General features: G+C 37.6%; 1 protein-coding gene across 4 annotated transcripts in view; it reads right to left on the bottom strand.

The window, feature by feature from the left end:
* The window catches only part of LOC121322038 (double-stranded RNA-specific editase 1-like), a 181,146-nt gene extending 159,939 nt beyond the window's left edge, over positions 1 to 21,207 (bottom strand). For all 4 annotated transcript variants that reach the window (XM_041261488.1, XM_041261484.1, XM_041261487.1 and 1 more), the window contains exon 1: positions 21,027 to 21,207. The gene's annotated coding sequence lies outside the window, so the exon portion shown is untranslated. The remainder of the gene's footprint in view (positions 1 to 21,026) is intronic.
* Between the last annotated feature and the right edge of the window lie 1,093 nt (positions 21,208 to 22,300).

Here is a 22,300-nt window from a genome sequence, read left to right as displayed (position 1 = left end):
TATTCTTGGCAGTGCCTGGGTGGTGTGATGCAGCTTCCACTTCCTGATTATTGATCCAGCTGTGCTCACTGGGATATCCAAACACTTGGATATTATTTTGTACCCTTTCCCTAATCTATGCATTTGTATTACTTTATCTCTAACTTCTGTAGAATGCTCTTTGGTCTTCATTTTCTTTCAGATTCACAGCCTTACCAATGATCCTTCAACAGTGGGTTTTTTATCCAGAAAATGTGACAGGAACTTTAATGGTTCACAGGTGGAGGCCAATGGTAAGGTAATTGTGTCCTTGTTTAGGCAATTTCTTTCATCGGTGCAAACTGGGAGCTTCCACAGCACAAGGGTTGAATACTTACGCAAGCAAGACATTTCAGTTTTTTATTTTTCTTAAAAATATTTCCCAACATAAAACCAATGTCACCTTACAATAACTGAGTTTGAGTTTAAGTGTTTTAAAATAAAATATCAAACAGAACGAAATTTCAATGTACCATTTGTAATTCATTAATATGAGAGAATTGGTCAGGGGTCTGAATACTTTTGCAAGGCACTGTGTGTGTGTGTGTGTGTGTATATATATATATATATATATATATATATATATATATATATATATATATATATATATATATATATATATATATATATATATATATATATATATATATATATATATATATATATATATATATATATATATATATATATATATATACATACACACACACACACACACACACAATGTCCCCTTCATTCAGGCAATATAGCATATAGGGGATCAGGTGATGCTCTGTATATTACCCTGGCTTAGAAACCCCACCAGTCCAGATGGCTGACCGCTGCTGAAGCACCACCTAGCTTGGGCAAATATAGGTAGTGGGCACTTGAAAGGGAGGTGGCGGATACTGTTGAAATGGACTGAAGAGCAGCATTAGTTAGTTCTCAAAATTGCCACTGCCTGCTGTATCCTGCACAAACATTTGTTAACAAAATTAGGTGGAATCAGTTGCTCCCTGGGAGACAGACGGGGAAGGTTACCAGTGTTGCCAAGTCTCACAAGAAAAAAAAAGCGTAACTGCCTTTCAAAACAAGCAAACCCATGTTAGAGTATGGGTGTTTATGCAACTGTAAACCCGCGACTCTCAAAAAACAAGCCCAATCCTTATTATAGACTTTGCAATTGTGAAGGTTACCTCAGCTGCCAGCTTCAATTGGACAGCAGAGATCTGAGGAGGCTTGTGCTGTCAGAGATTCTCTCCTTTCTTTTAAATTGTGTTGGACTTGCTGTTGTGTTAAATATTAATGATGCAAACAAATAAAACACAAACAATACGTTCATTTGTAATTTTATTTGGTCAGTTCTGAGAGGGTATCAATAACTTGTTGGATGTTTCCTGCGCTATTTTGGGCGATCAAGCTGGTTCATGACATCCTGTTCACCAAATATATTTATTAATGTGGAGGGCAGACATGCGTCGTCTTTGGACATAGCTGGGATAAAAAAACAAAAAAAAAACAAAAAAAAAACAAAGGGAATTAATTCAGTTAGACATTTAAAGCAGCTCACTGTTTAACTTCAGCATAGTTTTTTACAGCAAGAGTATACTCAAACAGCTGCTTTAATATTATAACAAGGGCATAACGCAGTTCATGATAAGTGGTTTTATACATAACTGTAAACCCACAGAGATATACAACATGACAGAGCAGACACAGCAAAAAAACAATAATAAAAAAAAAAAAATGCCCGTATTATCATTAAAATCAACTACACCACAGCTAACCATAAAATTGCCCTTCAGCCACTACTTTCTCCAGTCAAACTTTAAATAACCAATGTATACGCTTATGTTAACACATATACTATAAGCTAACTCAGTCAAACTTAGATAGCTATAGCAAGGCTCGAATTTACCATACATTTGGTAGCATTTCGCTACCCAAAACTCCTAATTTGCTACTAGTTTTTTTTTTATGCAGTAGCATTTTTCTGATACCTTACACTGCAGTTTATATGACTGAACATGTACATAATTACCGGTATTACTTCTTTAAACACGGACATTATCTTTCATAAAGCGGGAAAACATTGCTAATAGAGCTTCCCAATTTAGATGACGGTTTAGATGGTTTATACCGCCCCATAGACATGACGCCCACAATGTAAATTGTATTGGACAGTGGAGCACAAATACTGTCACAAATCACAACGTGGATACAATTTCAAGGTATGAAGTTTATTTTATAGACCAAAAGTAAAATCAAACTGGAAAAACATTGTGATTTTTTAAGATAACAGGCAATGACCTAATGAAGTTTATTCAGTGTCCATAAAAATGCTAAATTTTCTGGTTTTATTAGAATGTTAGCTCTGGTTTCACCCAGGCTAAAAATTAACACATAACAGGTAGATAATTATAACTATCAAAATTCTGAGTACGAAAAAAAAAAAAAAAAAAAAAACAACAAGCCCAAATAGCTATAACGTTACCATGATCCAAGAAACAGCTTCTTTGTTTTATCAGTACGAATAAGAGACGAAATATAACCTTTGGGGTGCATTCATTTATCTGTTTTCTTGATATAATGGATTATCACTACCTTGCGTACTTTTCCTGTTGAAGTAGTAAATCGTGTGCTTTAACATTATATATATACACTGAATGTACAAAACTTTAGGAACACCTTCCTAATATTGAGTTGCACCCCCTTTTGCCCTCAGAACAGCCTCAATTCGTCAGGGCATGGAGTCTACAAGGTGTCGAAGGCGTTCCACAGGGATGCTGGCGCATGTTGACTCCAAAGCTTCCCACAGTTGTGTCAAGTTGGCTGACAGTGGATCTCTACTCCGAATAGCTCGTTCCATCTCATCCCACAGATGCTCAATTGGATAGAGACCTGGTGACTGGGCAGGCCACTGCAGTAAGCTGAAGTCACTGTCATGTTCGTGGAACCATTCCTGGACAATCCTAGCCTTGTGGAATGGGGCATTATCCTGCTGAAAAAATCCATTAGTAGATGGATACACTGCTGCCATGAAGGGATGCATTTGATTGGCAATGATGTTCAGATATCCTGTGACATTCAAATGTTGCTCCACTTTTATCAAGGGGCCTAATGTGCGCCATGAAAACACAACCCACACCATTGCACCACCACCACCAGCCTGCAGTGTTGACACACAGCATGATGGATGCATGTACCCATGTGGTTTTCTTCATACACTAGTCCTCCCATCAGCATGAAACAGAAGGAACCGGGATTCACTAGACCAGGCAATATTTTTCCAATCCTTCAGTGTCCAGTGTTTTTGTTCCTTAGTCCACTGCAGTTTCTTGCGTTTTGCTGAAAGAAGTGGAACTCTGTTAGGTCGTCGGCTGCCATACCCCATTCGTGTCAACGTCTGACGAGTTGTGCATTCTTTTATGGGTCTTTTGGCACCAATGTTGTACTGGACTGTCAGTTGACTAATGTAGCCCATTTGTTGTTCTGCACAATTTGTATCAGCCTCCTTTGGCCTCTTTCGTCAATGAGCCGTTTTCGACCATTGGCCTGCCGTTGGTTGGATGTCCTTTGGGTGGTGGACCATCCTTGATACACACAGGAAACTGTTGAGCGTGAAAAAGCCAGCAGCGTTGCAGTTCTTGACACACTCAAACCGGCGTGCCTGGCACATACTACCATACCCCATTCAAAGGCACTAAAATCTTTTGTCTTGCCCATTTACCCTCTGAATGGCACACATACACAATCCATGTCTCAATTGTGTCAAGGCTTAAAAATCCTTCTTTAACCTGTCTCCCTTTCATCTACACTGATTGGAGTGGATTTAACAGGTTGCATCAATAAGGGATCTATTTCAAGTTTATTTCATGGAAAGAGCAGGTGTTCCTAATGTTTTCTACATTCAGTGTGTGTGTGTGTGTGTGTGTGTGTGTGTGTGTGTGTGTGTGTGTGTGTGTGTGTGTGTATATATATATATATATATATATATATATATATATATATATATATATATATATATATATGAGAGAGAGAGAAAATCAGGGGATGGGTATAAAAAAAAATATCAAAAGTCTTGAATATCCCTTGGCGCACGGTCAAGACGATTATTAAGAAGTGGAAGGTGTATAGCACCACCAAGACCCTGCCTAGATCAGGCCGTCCCTCCAAACTGGATGACAGAGTGTAACAGAGGAGACCTGCACTGACTCTCCGGGTGCATTCATAGTGCTGCAGGAAGAGGGCAGCAGCCTTACAATATCTGCCTGTCAGTCATGGCATTGACACGGAGAGGTGGGAAAGAGGTTGTGTGTGCTTTACCCCTCTCTAAGTGGCTGAGGGGCGGGCTTTCGGGGGTTGCTGCACTGATAAAATAACACTCTGAAACGTTCCCTCGGTCTGCCCCCTCTCAGACGAAACGAGCCAGCAAGCTGGCGGAAGCTCTGCTGCCGGACCGAGCATGGCCGGAGAAGAACGAGCAAAAGAAATAAATAATTAAAGATAAAAAAGAAAAGAGAAGATTGTTTTTGCAGCAGGGGAAAAACTTGGGCTCACCCAGATTATTGTTTAGGGTAGGGAGGGAACCCATAAGCGTAGGACGGAGACCCAGGTCGTACGAGTAGCGGCTTTCGGGGGTGAACGCTGCAGAGTGCAGCACCTTTGTTTTATACTTTTATTACTGTGTTTTATTTTCCCTTTTTCTTTCGCCTTTTGTTCTTTGTGATTATTATTTCCAGAACACCTTTGAGTGCGCCTGGACTGGTATAACCATGGTCTTGTTTACCGTTGCCGGAATTCAAGCCACGGACAACAGCGCCCTCTGTGGGTTGAAATAAATCAGTGCCCCTGAGCGGCGCTACAAATAAAGTTCTGTCTCAGTGTCAGTGAATTGCCCACCACCCTTCCACACCAAGCAAGAGATCAGAGAAGCGGCCAAGAGGCCAATGACAACTTTGTAAGAGCTACAGGCTTTAATGGCTAAGACTGGTCAAAGTGTGCATGTGACAACAATATTCCAAGCACTCCACAAATCTGGCCTGTATGGTAGGGTGGCAAGAAGCAAGCTATTACTCAAGAAAGCCCACCTTGAATCCCGTTTGAAGTATGCCAAAAAAACACACAGGAGATTCTGTGGCCATGTGGCAAAAAGTTTTGTGGTCTGACTAAACTAAAATGGAACTTTTTGGCCTAAATGCAAAGCATTATTTTTGGAGCAAACCCAGCACAGCGCATCACTCAAAGAACACCATCCCTACTGTGAAGCACAGTGGTGGCAGCATCATGTTATGGGAATGTTTCTCATCATGAGGGATTGAGGCACTTGACAGGATAGAAGAAAAAATGAATGGCGCAAAGTACAGAGAAGTCCTTGAGGAAAACCTGCTGCCCTGGGATAGAAGTTCACCTTTCAGCATGACAATGACCCAAAACACACAGCCAAAGTTACACTGGAGTGGCTAAGGAACAAAAAGGTAAATGTCCTTGAGTGGCCCAGTCAGAGCTCCAACCTAAATCCAATCAAAAATTTGTGGCATGACTTTAAGATTGCTGTCCATCAACGCTCCCCAAGAAACTTGACAGAACTTGAACAGTATTGGAAAGAAGGATGGTCAAATATTGCCAAATCTAGGTGTGCAAAGTTGGTAGAGACCTATCCCAACAGACTCACAGCTGTAATTGCTGTTAAAGGTGCTTCCACCAAGTATTAACTTGGGGGGGGGGGGGGGACTTATTATCTTTCTGATCTTTCAGTTTTGTATTTTTAATATAGAATTTTTTTCTCTATAAACACTTTTGCCCCTTAACAGTGTGGAGTATGGTGTGTAGATAAATGGAAAAAATGATCATTTAAATGCATGAAACTCTGAGGCAGACACAACAAAATGTGAAAAAAAGGGGGTGTAGACTTTCTCTTGGCACTGTGTGTATGTGTGTGTGTGTGTGTATATATATATATATATATATATATATATATATATATATATATATATATATATATGTGTGTGTGTGTGTATATATATATATATATATATATATATATATATATATATATATATATATACACACACACATACATACACACATATATATATATATATATATATATATATATATATATATATATATATATATATATATATATATATATATGATATCCCTTATTCTGTATTCTGTTATTACTTAGTTAATCTCTTCAAAAGTGTACAGCATTTAAAATGTACAGTGAAAAGACAGGATGGGAGCACATATATTTATGAACAAACCAGTTAGTGTAACCCGTTGCACTAAATGTAGCGGTACCGTGCTGGAATTAACTTTCATTTTCAAAACAGGTTGGTTGTGGTTGTAAGTAATCTTATAGTGTATAAGGTCATACAATGCAGGATTCAACGATAATGTGGCACACTACTGCTATTTTTATTTATTTATTTGTTTGTTAATCATTTATAGGTGTGTACGATTTGTTAGTTACCGAAATCTCAGTCAACAACTGAATACAGATAAAAGGATAACTTTGTTTCACTTAATTTGCACCGATAAATCATAACCTGGTTAACTTATGGCATATCAAATGCTTAGATGACAGATATGGTTGCATTTTTTTTAAACTTAAGGATAAAACAAAATACATTTCGACAAGGAATTGCATTAGTTCCATTACTTAGTTGAGCACAAGGTGGTTTCAATGAACACTTTCTGATTTAAATATAGGCCTACAATGTGACAGTTTGGGATAGTCAGTCTATTTAAAACAGTAGGTAGGTGTTTATTTTTAAAATACTTTTAATATATAATTATCAGTCAAATGAACAGCTACCGAATAAGACAATTTTTCTACCTAATTTCCAGGCAGGTAAAAAAATCCTCACTTCTGCCTTAAAAAGTTATCTTCTAGCCCTGGCTATAGTATTACTTACGGATGGTACAAAAGCATAAAGTCTAAAATAGGTTATTAAAATAATGCATTCAGTTAAAAAAAAAAAAACAACAATTGCGGGGAAAAAAAAACTGAAATAAACGGTGTAAATACAGATAATTAAAATATTATAAAAGTATATTTAAGTACTTACTTTTAGTAAGTAATCACTGAAAAATTTCATTTTACAAAAGGAAGTCGCTTAGAACCATATACAATAGGTTAAGTGCTATTGATTTATTAATCCAACACAAGACAAACGTTTAAATAAAATAAAATAATAATTCTGACTAAATCCACAGAGAGATGTTCCACAATTTGCAAGGCTTTTCTCGGCCAATCCAAAAAGCAATCAAATTTAAGGCTTTTCAAGGTTTTTCCAAGCCCTGTACGAACCCTGGTGTATTGCTTTAAGAAGAGCAGTGCTGGATCATTTTATTCACATACAATCATGAAGGACAGAGGTACTTTTTCCATCTCACCCAGCTGAACCAAAGGATCTTCTTTTAACCCTTCGGGCATGCAAATACGTTCTGGTATTGTGTATCAGATAAACCTAGATGGCAAGACAGTGGAACAAATAGTAAATAGACCGTAGCAACTGGAGTCTGCAGGAGACGGACTTCATTTCAACACCGGTTTACTATGTAAGTTCCTATCTGTTCTTCTCATGAAGCGTGTTGGGTAAAGTCCAAACAAAGTGCCAGAAATACATTTCTGGTGTTTTATAGTGGTATCAAAGAAAGAACATTCAAAACACCATAACTAATAGGCTTTACTAATTTCATCACAGAGCAACAAAGCATTCACAAAGAAATGACACAGTTGATGTGCACTAGTAGAAAGATTACCAACAATGATTATTATGCCAGTAGTGAGCCAGAAAACAACTAGATTGGTAGAAAATCCTTATGAGATGGCCCTGCACAGTCTCATCTGTGCTCTCTTCGTGGCGCTTGCCCCAAGCGTAAATATCCAACAAAACATGTGCTCTGTACACACTGCCTCTGAACTCAAGTCCTCTGCCTTTAACTTTTTTATTTGGCAACATATGACGTCGGGTTAGGAATGATTAGTCAACTGAAAACTCATTTATCAGACTAGTCTCAAGCTGTCGATTTCCGATGTTCGTACGCGGAGCACAGCAGCTGGCGTCAAAATAGAAAAGGGATGAGTGTAAAGATGGAGCGGTCAAAATGAAGTTATGTGTTGAATACCTGCGAAATAAAAATAAAAACATTTTAGTTTAAGAAACAGGTATGTTAACACGTTGTTATTGTTATTGCCATGTTTTACTCTATGAAGTGAGTTTAAAATAAAAGTTGCTTTATAAATATCAAACATTTGACAGTTTTCTGAAGAAAGAAGTGTTGGAAACAGGAGTAATGAAGGGGAATCAAGTGACAACGCTGATCCGATTAGCCCCGATATTTTTGATCACTCCAAGGACGAGATATATTTATCTTTTCTCTCACTGACAACATCAAAAGCTGCTATCCTTGTGGTACGATCTCGTAAGCCCTGGCAGTCTAGAAGCATTTGTCATTTTCTTCTTTTTTTTTTTTTTTTTTTTTTTTTTTTACTGTTGGCTGTAAAATATTGTAATTTTTATTGCTCTATGATAACAGATGACATTTTCGTTCCTCTCTGGCGAGTACAGTGTTTTTTTTGTTTTGTTTTGTTAGGTAGTTGTGGGCAGAGTTTGTTAAAGTTGCAGTTTATAGTGGTAATTTCAAGCAACAAAAAAAAAAAAAATCTTGTCTTTTACCTACTTCCTTTTAAAATTAATTCGCAGCATGGATTCAAGAATCTTGAAAAATGAATTGTTGATTGCTACGCTAAGTTTATGGGATGGTAACGTGTATTTATTAATTATTTTTAAATGGCATTTTATTTAATGTGAAAGCAGTGTCCCCTGTAGTGGATCGAGATTAACTATGAAGGAGATACTAGAAACTTAGAAAGGTGTATCGGTACACATATCATCAATGTTATACAATCATGATGCAATTAAAGAGGATTTCTGCTCTTAAGATGCCTCTTTGTTTGGTAAACAAATGTCAACTCAAGACTTAATATATGTGGAAAAGATATTTATTTAAAAGGGCATTTAGTGTGATGGTGTAACTACGGTTAAACCGACAGAAATCAAACAGTTTAAACATATTTTTTATTAAACGACATTTACATCCCTAGTGGTAGGGCAGCTTCAACTAGCTCCTCATACCACTGAAATCCGGCAAGAACAAAAGTCTTAATTCAGCCATGAACTGCTACATGTATTTGATGCGTGCTTGAACAGCATCAAACGTAGAGAGCACTCCTGGGTATTCAGCTTGCTGAGAGAGTATATTATCCATAAATATAAATATAAAGCTTAAATTTAAACAAAAGCAACTAAATAAATTCTAAACTAAATGTTTCAACTAGAAGTCAACGTTCTGAAGGAACTGACAGAGACTTCCAATCAAAACATTTGTCATTAAATACATTTAGTTTATCTTAGCACTTGAACTTTCAACTAAAGTTAAAACAGTTCACAAAAATAGTTTAATTTCATTTAAAAACAGTTAAATGAAGTATCCTTTTTCAACAAAAGCACTGTACAAGTATTTCGATCAGTTTTTTCGTTGAATTTAAGTTGCTTTTTCTATTTCTAAATTCTGCACTATTAGTGTTTAATAGTTGTAGATGACAAAAGTATCACTATGTGAATTTAGAAATTCACAGCAATACTAGTGAAAATCAGCAATTAAAATGAAAAGGTTATTAGTGCACAGTACAGCAGTTGTATCACTATGCAGAATCATATTTTTGTAATAAAACAAAAACTTTTCAGTTTGTTCCAGTTCTGTCTTTCATTTGGTGATTTGTTTTGTTCCCACAATCACAGACAGCATACACGCTTTGCTTTCTTGTTAAGTGACCTTGACAAGAGCTACAACAGAGATCTCAGGCATTAAACATTTCTGAGCTCGAACACAATTACAATGTCTGTGGAAACCACCACGAATACAAAATGCCACTTTTTTAGAGGGAAGCAAACCCTAACTGCATTCTTAACTCCTGCAAAAGAATTAAAAAGGGGTGGGGATGCTGGCAAAACAACAGCACTATTGAAGGAGTTGAGCTCTCAACACACTGAACTTAATTCCTATTGAATCGGTTTACATTTTACAAAAAAATCATAGCCACATTATTTTGGTTAGCAGGACTGCAGTGTGACTCTATTAATCTGGTCATCAACAACAAAAATGGTTGTATATTTAGATTTTGACCATACTACAAGTCCTGGCCCTGTAATCATATCAATTCTTTTTGGTTACAAGCTTAAGAATCCTCCACCCTAGCGGTGGCTCTGTGATGCGAGCAGATGTACAGCACCCAGTGTGGGCTCAACTAGTTTTAGCACGCACTGCTGTGATCTCTCTCTGCAAACTATATTTATTTAACAATGAAATGACACCACAAATGTCAGTTGCCGTCCCCGTCCAAATTGTTTGCATTGCTTGAAGGAATAAAAAGTGCCATTGTCATGAAGCATTTAAACTACTCTGATAACCTTTTTTTTTATTATTTAGACAGCAGAGAGAATAAGTAGACCAGAAAGGTAAATTTGAAGGTTATAAGCAGAATTTAAAATAATACAAAATATATCTCATGTGACTGGTTTTAGCCAAGGGGTTAAAAATGTGTACTGCCATCAGGAAACGATCTAAAATGGCCATACTAGTCTTAGAGGAAGTGTGATGCACAGTTCCTCTTCACCAGATACAGCTTCTGCTCATATCCGTGCTCATGAGATAAAAATCATACTTCCTAAGATGGTAAGCAGTTCCCAGTTTAGGGTACTATCCCATTGCCTCTTTACTCCAAGGGAGGACAAAGGCCAGTGCTGCAGATGTCTGCTTAGGTTCACCAGGTGCACTGTAAAGCGAGAAGTAGAAAAAAATTGGTGATTTTGCCTCCCTTACACACAGGAGCCAATGAGAAGCTCCCTGCAGAATTGCCAGAGAAGACCAGCAACTTTGCACAACCCGCACACAAACCTGTCCTCCCCTGAATACATGACTCAACAGCACACTACACGGTCGTACCAGGTGAGCCACTTGTGGACCCCAAAAGGTATGTATTTTTATTTATGGAACTAGGAAAGACTTGTTCTAAAGTATCACAAAATCACACTGCTCTGAATAATCAAGAAAATAAAGAACATTGCAATTATACCTGTTTTGATGAGCAGGGCAGGGCTCTACATTTAGATTTTTAACTACTGGCCCCTTGAGCCACTGAGCTAGTGTTTTTACTGTCCCGGAAGCAATATTATCTGGCCCAATATATTTTATTTATTTTCAGTATGTTTCTAACTGTGTATGGTAACCAAAGAGAGCCCATGTCTCTAAAGAAAATGGCTAAATGAAGCCTTTCAATATATACGTTACAGCCATTTAACATGTATATAGCAAGTGCTAAAAGAAGTAATCCAAACTTGGTTAACACTGAAATTAGAAAGGTAATTAAACATTATGATGAATATAAAGACATACTAAATGTTAAGCACAACAATGCAGTGAAAGGCAGTAAAAGGCAAGATACTTGGAGTTGGAAAGGGTTTTTTTTTTTTTTTTTTTTTTTTTTTTTTTTTTTTAAACTCTGGACTGTAGTTTAATGTAAAACATCTATTGTTGACTTTCTGTGAACAGATGGAGCAATGGCAACATTTGCACCGACCACTAAAAGTACAACCAGGGATCCTTGTTGTAATTAGTAATGTTAAACTACTGTAATGTTGGAATGTATTTTCTATTTTGGCCAGGTTACAATATTTACACTAAGACTGTTATATTATTAGTTAGAATTAAAAAGATGTAGAATATTTAGGTTGCTATATGATAGGTGTTATTTTATTCTGAATGCATTACAGCAAAAATTATTATTTGGTGGTTTGCGCAATATTATGCTACTGTTGCTTTAATTGGAAGATACACGCTGTGAAGTTGCTGCTCATTGAGTTCTGTGTATTTTAATTCAGTAAACAAAAGAAAAAACTTTTGCCTAAGGAAATAGGGCACAGAGCGAAGAAATCTCGTCTTGGACATTGTTCACTTTGTGAACCCAGCTAAACTTTACCGGCTTACACTGTTATGCTAGCCTACCTGTATGTAGCAGCATATGTGGCTAACCTACTTTGACTACAGTACATTTATCGGTGACAGTTACAGAGAGACTATTAGGTGGGAGTTGGAAGGTCAGGGGAGTATTGTACCAGCAAATCAGGAGTGTGCATTGGCTGTTAAGGGACAGGACATTGCTGGTGTGGCAGTTAAGTCCAAGAGTGTGACGTAGATGTTTTTCTGCACCAAAAATTACCTCAGAATATCAGCTTGATTTCTGTAAAAACTACAATATATCCTACGCTGTTATTTTTTTTCTCACTGTAACGTGCTTGTTTGTAATTTCTCTGCAACAGAAACTGAAACTAAATCTTCTTATAGACAGTAAGTATATTCTTTTTATTTGTAATGGATTGAGTACAGGAATTACAATTGAACTAAAAACAAAACAAAGCCACTTATATGAACTTCAGAAGGATTGCGGTCCTGTACATAGTTTATCTTGGATTTTCTTTCAGAACTGGACTACCATAAAATAAAATGTACTTGCCATATATGTGTACATTAGTTTGTAATTTACATGCTAGATTTCGCCGTTATATGTACAGTCAGTGCTACATGTTTATTTCTTTACCATGTGTTTTTTTTAGTTGGGGAGAAAAAATACCCAAATGTTTCTTTATTGATAGTGGCGTCAATATAAGGGCGTCTTTAATACGAGAGCGGTGCCAAATTGAAGTAATATGGTAATTGTAGACATCTATTTCTTGTAACTTTTTCCACGTCCACAAAAGCAAAACTTTTTCTACTAAAGATTTTTTCTATAATTATATATTTTTGAGAAATTTCTAAAAATTATTAAACTTGTGTTATTTTGTAACATTTTAGACAAGCAACTGGATGTAGCCTGGATTCAAGAATAATCACTTAATCTTTTATTAAAGTCAGGAAGCGGACATTGTCCAGTAACAGTTGGAAAGCGGAGCCTTCATATTTTATGCGTATTTATTACCGAAGATGTAGCCTATGGGTTTTATTAAACCAACTGTAGAAGAAGAGCTTTCAAGTATCCTTCAAAAGTACATCTGCACTCATACCATATGGGAACTGAGTGCTGTTGGTGGTTATTAGTAAAGACTTTCATCAGCGTCACAGAACACCAACATGCTCTCTCTTCAAGAAGACTGGATAAAAACACGCTCATTTCAAATGCCAAAAATCTTGCCAATACACAAAGCCATTTGCCAATAGGAATTAACAAAACATCCATTCTTTAGGTATAATTCTATAGTTCAGGGGTATGCAATTTATACTGCCCGACACCCGGGACAACAAGATTTGTGTGAGGGACAACATGTTCTGTCATTATACTTTGCTCATTACACATATACAGTGCCTATAGTAAGTATTCACCCCCTTGTATGTTTTCACAGCTTGTTGTGTTACAACCTAAAATCTTGATGCATTTCAATGGGATTTTTTTTCCTTTGATTTACGCAACCTACTCAACACTTTGAAGAGGCAAGAGAATTTTTATTGTGAAACAGTTAATAAAAAATTGTAAAAAATGAAATGTCTTGGTTAGATAAGTATTCACCACTGAGTCAATACTTGGTAGAACCACCTTTGGCAGCAATTACAGCTGTGAGTCTTTTACGGTAAGTCTCTACCAGCTTTGCACATGTGGATCGTGCAATATTCACCCATTCTTCTTGGCAAAATTGTCAAGTTGGATGGGGATCGTTGGTGGACAGCAATCTTCAAGTCTTGCCACAGATTCTCAAAATCGGATACAAGTCCAGGCTTTGACTGGGCCACTCTAGGACATTCACTTTTTTGTTTTTAAGTCACTCCAGTGTCACTTTGGCTGTGTGCTTGGGGTCATTGTCCTGCTGAAAGGTGAATCTCCATCCAAGTCTTAGGCCTTTTGCAGACTGACACAGGTTGTCCTCAAGGATTTACCTGCATTTAGCTCCATCCATTTTGCCCTCTACCCTGACAAGCTTCCCAGACTCTGCTGATGAAAAGCATCCCCATAGCATGATGCTGCCACCACCATGCTTCACTGTAGGGATGGTGTTACCTGGGTGATGTGCTGTGTTGGGTTTGCGCCAGATATAACGCTTTGCATTTAGGCCAAATACACTTAACAAAAATATAAACGCTACATGCAACAATTTGAAAGACTTTACTGAGTTACAGTTCATATAAGGAAATTAGTCAATTTAAATAAATTCATTAGGCCCTAATCTATAGATTTCACATGACTGGAAATACAGATATGCATCTGTTGGTCACAGATACCTTAAAAAAAAAAAAAAAGGTAGGGGCGTGGATCAGAAAACCAGTTAGTATCTGTCTGACATGTACAGTTGAAACCGGGATTCATCCGTGAACAGCACACTTCTCCAGCATACCAGTGGCCATCAAAGGTGAGCATTTGCCCACGGAAGTTGGTTACGACGCCAAACTGCAGTCAGGTCAAGACCCTGGTGAGGACGACGAGCACACAGATGAGCTTCCCTGAGACGGTTTCTGACAGTTTGTGCAGAAATTCTTCGGTTGTGCAAACCCACAGTTTCATCAGCTGTCCGAGTGGCTGGACTCAGACGATCCCGCAGATGAAGAAGCCGGATGTGGCGGTCCTGGGCTGGTGTTGTTACACGTGGTCTGCGGTTGTGAGGCCGGTTGGACGTACTGCCAAATTCTCTAAAACGACGTTGGAGGCGGCTTATGGTAGAGAAATTAACATTCAATTCTCTGGCAACAGCTATGGTGGACAATCCTGCAGTCAGCATACCAATTGCACGCTCCTTCAAAACTTGAGACATCTGTGGCATTGTGTTGTGTGACAAAACTGCACATTTTAGAGTGACCTTTTAGTGTCCCCAGCACAAGATCTGTGCCTTTCCACAACTTTATCCCAGAGTTGTTTTGAAAGCTCCTTGGTTTAGAAATATATCAAAATAAATAAATAGATTTTATCAAGGTCAAGTAGATTCTTCTAGCATTTTGTGCCTTAGACAAGAAGTTTTTTAAAAAAAAATTGCACACCCCTGACAGTCTATTAGATTATGACTATTAAATCAGTCACTATTTGGATTAATAAAGTATACCCCATGATTTACTAGATTAACCTTTTGTTTAAACAACAAAATGATGGGTGTTCTGCAGGTATGATAGACGTACTTAAATACTGGATCACAGGACTAGGCAGAAAGAGGCTAGCAACATCTGGAAACCTACAGTGAACGTGGGTTTAAATACCCTTGTTGGGACTCACAGTACTGGAATGAAAAGAGAGAACATCGGCACACAGCATCATGTGAATTCTCCAGATGTTTACACAGGATGCAGTACCACTTCTTAATTCAAGCAAGTAAGAAAGCAAAACAATCAAATAGACAGATTTATGTAAATGGAGAAAGGTTTCCTCTGCACAGATAAGTCAACTAACCCTTTTTCATTTGTGACATTGGTGGACCTGACAAATACTGGGAGGGATTATTGTTCTATCAAAATCACCACTGTCGTCAAAGCCACTGACCTATGCTGATATTTTTTCCTTGATCCCGATAACCTAATGAGTTGTTATCCAATGAAAAAACATACAAACACAAAAAAAACTAAATAAACAGTCTCTTACAAACCAACAGAAACTCGAAAGGTCAAAATCAAATACTTTTTATTTTTTCTATAATTTTTCTATAATTTGAAATGGATGTTTCAAATTGAAATTAAACTCCAGTATTTCTCCATTCGGACTGCACACTATGCAGTGCAAATATTTGTAAATCAGTGCGTGTGTAAATAAATAAGTAATTATGGAAAAAAGTAGTTGGACAGTGTGAACAAATCACAAATGGTCCAGAAAACCATAACAGATGGCAATGCTGCCTCAAACAGAACGTTGGCTCACAGGGGTCATGCAAGATGCCAAATTCAGAAGTGGTATTTCAGCCATCTGCTTCCTATAGACAGAATTGCGTTAGCAATCATCACCAGATCCGAATGCATTCAGTTTAGGACCAAACATGGTTCAGGTCTCCCTAACCTGCCCGACTCAATATTTTAACTCTGTAGATTAAAACAATCAAAGAAACACAAACAGATTTGACAGAATATATTATTAAATGTCAAAAATGCTGTATAAGGTAGCAGTATGCATTAGAGAGCTGGTCTTACAATGGCCCAAAGTAAATTAATCAAATCCATTCAAACAAAGCCCAGTGCTGTTGGGACCACAAGATAAAGGAAAGACTTAAATAAGCAGTCCCTGAGCTGCCTGCAAGCAGGAGTAAAAGAAGGAAAAAGATTCAGGCATGAATGGCAAAAAGAGATCATCAGCCCTCAGCTCTACCACTCATCTCTGCAGATCAATGGCTCTGCTACTCTCATCAGCAGACCAGCTTAATGCTCAATTAAACCAGTAGAGAAGCCTATTCAAGTTATACCGTAACTGCATCTATCCAGATCTTTTTAAGCCACTTGCCCAAAACCCTACCTATTGCCCTGCATGAGGTTTGCTATTACAAATGAGTCACAGAGAGTGCCTGTTTGGTTATATTTTTGTTTGATTTAAAAAAAAAAAAAAAAAAAAAAGTGTGCCTGACCCATAGCCACAAAAAAAAAATCTGAATGCCCTCAGATTACAGATAAAAGGTAGAGTAGGATGCATCCAAGCATTGAGCTTATTTTTTATTGATAAAATTGTGTTTAACAGTCATTTAAAGCTAAAAAGGAAAAGAAATGATCAAGATGTTTTTTTTCTTTCGTGAATACAATCTACCCATCCCTGATTTGTGTATTGAACTGCCATTTTTGCATTTTAGCTACATTTTGACACAAGTTTTTCAATTGGTCCATGGAATATGATTGATTTACTGAAAAGCAGGTCACAAATGGCATGACGCCATACGGGGGAAACAGAACAGTGGACTCCACGAGGCATTACACGGCTTAAATAAAAAGTAATGACGCCAAGTGACGCTACCAAGATGAATGAGATAAGTAAAAACTTGGTTACTATTGCTGGGAAATACATGAATCAGGTCAAAGCGTGCCCAGTTTCTGTTTTCACCTTTCTTAAATAACCAATGATCTGATTTGGATAACATTTTGTATCTAGTACTACTGTAACCCTAAAGTGCATACTACCTGATAATTACTGTCTCAAGTACACAATAAATAGATACAGGCTGGCAACTTCCCAGAGGAAACAGCAAGGTTTCAGTTAAGGTTTGTGTGTTTTGGGCTTGTAAAGCACATGTTGTTTGTCCCAATTGGCTTCAAACATCTGCAGGCTCGATCCATCGCTACCCACTTGCGATCCGTTGTGCTTTCCAGAGTAGCCTTCTGCAAACATTGCCATTCCAGAACACTCAGGAAACTGCCCTTGATGGATGTGCTGGTAAATGCTGACAGTTGCACAGATACTCACCAGTGTGAAAATACCTCTTTTTTTTTTTTTTTTTTTTTTTTTATTTTAGGTTGAGCTGATCATGACATCACACTACCATAAATGTATAATAATAATAATAGTTTGATTTGTATTCTCTGGGTTTTTTCTTTTTTTTTTGACCAGTCAGTGTATCAGACAGCAATAATTCCACCCCAATTAAATTACATTTGTTAATATAAAGAAATATAACCCAAATTAAAACTCAACCCGATTCCCAAGCTGCTCTTTCCTGCAAATCGTTTTTTTGGCTAAAATTATATTAAAAGTGGAGGTCAATGTGTGTCACAATGCAGATTTACAGTTCAGCGCAGTACAGTCTGTCCATACTTAATTAACAATGCTCAAGTAAAATACTGGGCAATTTGGACCAATTTCTACATTCTGTAGAAAGACTTCATCAACACTTCAGATATGTTTTACCCAACAAAAGCAACTAAATGGCATTCAGCTAGCTATTACTGAATAACAGAACTGCAAATAAAGTATGTCTGAAAAATACAACACTAATTAACAACACCTGTTCTAAAAAAAAAACACTGAAACGCTTCACACGGACGCCTGAGCACTGCTCTCAAAAATAACTCTCAGTGAACAACAATGGTATTTCAGACAAAGGTAAGTACATTTAAAAAGTTGTAAAAATTGTGACACTGGCACTTCTTGCTCAAATAATGTATTGACTCGGGAGTTCTATTATTAACTCGTAGCATAACACAGTAACATCGTTATCCCTTAAATAGTGTACATGCAAACTAAAGATGCACAAAAGCTGAAGTTTGTATGTTATCATCTAAGACTCAGTAGTAAAAAGATAACTCTTCTTTGTTTTCAACAGGATTTGCTGAACAGATGTTATTTCATATCCTAGGTTTAAGATGGGTGTTACGGGATGTTTTTTTCAGCTAATTGACAGAAGAAACTGCAACCATCTGGTTAATGTTACAGGCTACTGCAGTGCTCAAATACATGTGGAGTACAAAATAAATTTACTAAACAGTATTTTAAAAAGGCACAAAACAGATATTAGTATTTTATTTAAGGAGAATTTGCGTTTCATGCTGTGCTTCTTTCACACAGAAAACTCTGTTTTGAGGTTGTTGCCTCGTTTCATTATCATTTAGTGCATCATTTACCTCAGGCTTTTAAAACAAATTATGGAAAAGCACACAGCACAGTATGAACAAAACATGCAGGATTTTCCATATAGGCTATGCTGTACTCTACACTATCAAGTATTCCAGCTTGAGTTCAAAGCAGGGATGCAACGGTTATGATTTTCCCCAAAATGAAACCGAAATACAAATACAATTCCACATTTAATTTTGTATGTAATGTCCTTTACAGAAATACAAAAACAATAAAACAGCCCAAACATGAAAAAGATAAAAACTTAAACTTCATATAGACAACTTGCTGAACAGTGGTAAGTAAAACTGGGGCAAATTAAATGTGTACAGTAAACAGTATCCCTCAATGCTTTGGGGTCTGAAACCGAGGGCTTCCTGCAATTTACTGCAGTGGTTTCACAAGACAAGATGTACTGAGTGGCTGGGAAGATGCTGTGTGCAACCTGTCCTCCTCCAATCCGTGCACAAAAAAATAAAAGGAAGCACATTATTAAGCTTTTAGTTTTAGGAAAGAAATACTGTCCTTTTTATTCAGTCCTTAATTATAGGGTAACCGTACAACACTCTATGACCATGTAACCCACATAATCTGCAATGTTAATTTTCACACTCCAAAGCCTTGGGCAATGTTTGATTTAGTTTGGAAGGTATTTAGAATGGAAAGGGTCTTTTGTGGGAAAAACTAAGAAAACAAAAAACCATAAAATAACTCTTATTCAATGTCCAAATGTCACTTTCCTTTCTGGGCACCACCAAATGGCAAGAAACAGTAAGTTAACATCCACAGCGGTACAAGTTAACTAGTGTGCCAGTGTGTCGCACCATTGCATCAGAATGCAGAGTTCTCACAGTGCCAGGGAAGATAGAAGGAGGAATTGGGAGCTGGGTTGCAGCCCAGTGAGCAAGACAGGTGTTCACTTTCCTAAAAGACGTGGATGGAGACCATCTGGGGGGGAGTGAGAGCACATAACCCTACAAAAAGTATCTTTCACAGACAGCTACGAATTGCTGCAGACTGGCCAAAAGCTGCACTAATGGCTACCAATGTATTACAGGGATTGTGTTAGTCTCTAAATGAGCATGACAAAAGCCATAACACGCTGACTGTACCTCCTGCCTTCACTGGTCAGTAGAAGGTTAAATCTGGCCTCTACACATTCCAACTAACAAGCTAATTTGGGATAGCAAACCATTTACTCAGCAATTGCACTGCTGCTGGTCCATCATGGTCAAAATTCAAACAGGAAATTACCCACCAAATAAACGCACTGGTACCCTAGAACATGTTATGTTTACAGTAATTTATTTAAACACAAAGCTGTCCTGTCACCATCTGTCCATTCCCATAGAGTGGTGTACAGCGAACACTCACTACTGTAAGGCATAAAAGGTTGTAGAAAATCTGTTACTAACGTAAAACCAAGCGAGCTGTACTCACACAGAAAATGATTTCTCATCTGGTCTGAACCCACATATAATTACTACCAATGAGACTAACCTACAGGCGTTATTTGCGCTTTACAGATCTGTCAGGAGTAAGGATGCAAATGTACGGTCATGTTCTCATAGCAGTCAGTTAGCCTGTCTCTGCAACTCCCAATCAACACTCAATCAACACGTAATTAAGATTGTATTTGTCAGTTACAGACTGAATTACACCAGGGCTAATGTACTACAAGGCCTAACTTACTATAGATTGAACCTACAAGAATCTGGACTGCTGGTAACATTTACTTAACATGTTATTCTGAACCCCGCCAGCTGTCAAAGAGTTCATCAAAAAGATAAGCCCAGTAAACTATATCACAGAAACATTGCAAGAAACACTGCAAGCTGGTCAGGAATCACTGTATCTACAGTATTATATATGTTTTAATAAAGATGTACATAACACTAGATTAAATTATTAATAATACTAAGACATACAATTACACAAGTTTCTGCTCATGCATGCGTTTGATGATTCATGATGGGATTGATAAAATAACGAGGGGAGTGTGGGAATCAATGTATAGTTTCGTTTTAATTAAGCAACAGCATGTTAGCCTAATTCAATTCAACCCCTAGTCTGTTACTTAATTCATTTATTGTGTCCCTACTGGACGACTCACAACTAATTGATAGATACATTTAATGGATCTTAGTTTACAAACCACTGCGGTTTTAACAACGTGAAAAAAAAAAATCAACAATATTGACGTTGTTGGTATTTATGTAGATCCCGTGTAGTGCATCAGGCACCCAGTCACGCTAGCGCAAGACATTTACAAACCCAGCTTTTAATAACGCCGCTTGTTTAATTTCACCAGCATGAATACTAATACTCTAGCACAGGCACATAAGAATTGCAGAACCGCATCCCTCTCTACCCTCTCTTACACAAACAGTAGTACCACTAGGCTTACCGTGTCCAGTTGTCTGTAAGAAGATGGTCTTAGATCTGGTATAGCTCCTCCGCTATTAAATTTGATCACACGCTTACTCACCGCCTGCACTCAACTACTGTCTATCAAATCTTACACACACCACGTTGAATCCAATCTCAGACTGAAACACTACGGCCGCTCTCACGAGTCTCCCCTCGCGAACGAGCATCAACAAAACAAACGGAACCTGATTGGGCAAGAAACAAAACACGCGCTCTCCCCGACACAGCCCCAAATGCTCCAAGCCTATCACAAACCGAGGCAAGGACGGAAGCGCGCACAGCCTCTTTGACTGGGCTTCTTTCGTTTCAAGCTGTCAGTCTTTTCCCCACAGATGATTGGATAAACAGGGAGTAAGGGCGGAAATAAGCGACTGTGTTACAAGAGGTTTGGCAGGTGAATGCTGCTAAGGAATTGGCTGTTCTGTGAAAAAGCAAGTGGTTTTGTTTACAGAGAGCAACAATTATGGTTTAATGTCATCTAGCTAAATGGAATTACTGTACTGAACTTACAGTTTACAAAAGAAAGAAAAACACACATTGTCCCAATAAATTGGCTGAACTGTAGAAAGAGTACAGTATAAGATATGTAAATATTCATTGGTATATTGATCAGTAAATTAGAATAGCCCTAAGATCTGCAGTTATGGCGTAGTGTTATAAAGCTGGGCATCGTTACAGTGTTGTACGCGTACCAAAACTTGACTCGTATAATGTTAGAAAGTGGCACACTGTCACATTCAAAGCGGTAACTCTTAATTTTTGGTACAGGTGCAATCATTTGCGATGTGATGTGTTTTCCTATTGTCAAACGGAGGTATATTTACCATTAATTATACGTATATTTTTGCAAACTTCAACTGGAAACAGACAATCAGTTTCTTTAAAAAGAATACAAACTCAAAACGAGTAAGACAAAATGATAAATCCACCGCAAAGTTGCACAAGTAAAAATAAATGTACAAGAAACCCAATGTATTGCATATGATAAATATTCACATGCTGTTTTTTTTTAATGATGGGAAAATATGATAAATTCAATTTAAAAAGATGAAAAAGACAGAAAACAGCATAACGTGCCAGATTTAAATGGGCACTTCCGTGCTTTCTGAGCGGAAGTTGTTTAGAAGTTGTCTAGGATTGTTCGAGCAAGCGCAGTGAGCTGGGTACCACTTTTTCCAGCGTACCTGAAAATAACACTACATCAGTACCAGAGACTACATACCAATTTTGTATAATATGCCGCTAAGCCAC

The sequence above is a fragment of the Polyodon spathula genome, chromosome 10, assembly GCF_017654505.1.
Source record: "Polyodon spathula isolate WHYD16114869_AA chromosome 10, ASM1765450v1, whole genome shotgun sequence".
Lineage (NCBI taxonomy): Eukaryota > Metazoa > Chordata > Actinopteri > Acipenseriformes > Polyodontidae > Polyodon > Polyodon spathula.
The sequence above is the reverse complement of the archived record's forward strand: the minus strand, read 5'-3'. Positions and strand labels throughout refer to the sequence as shown.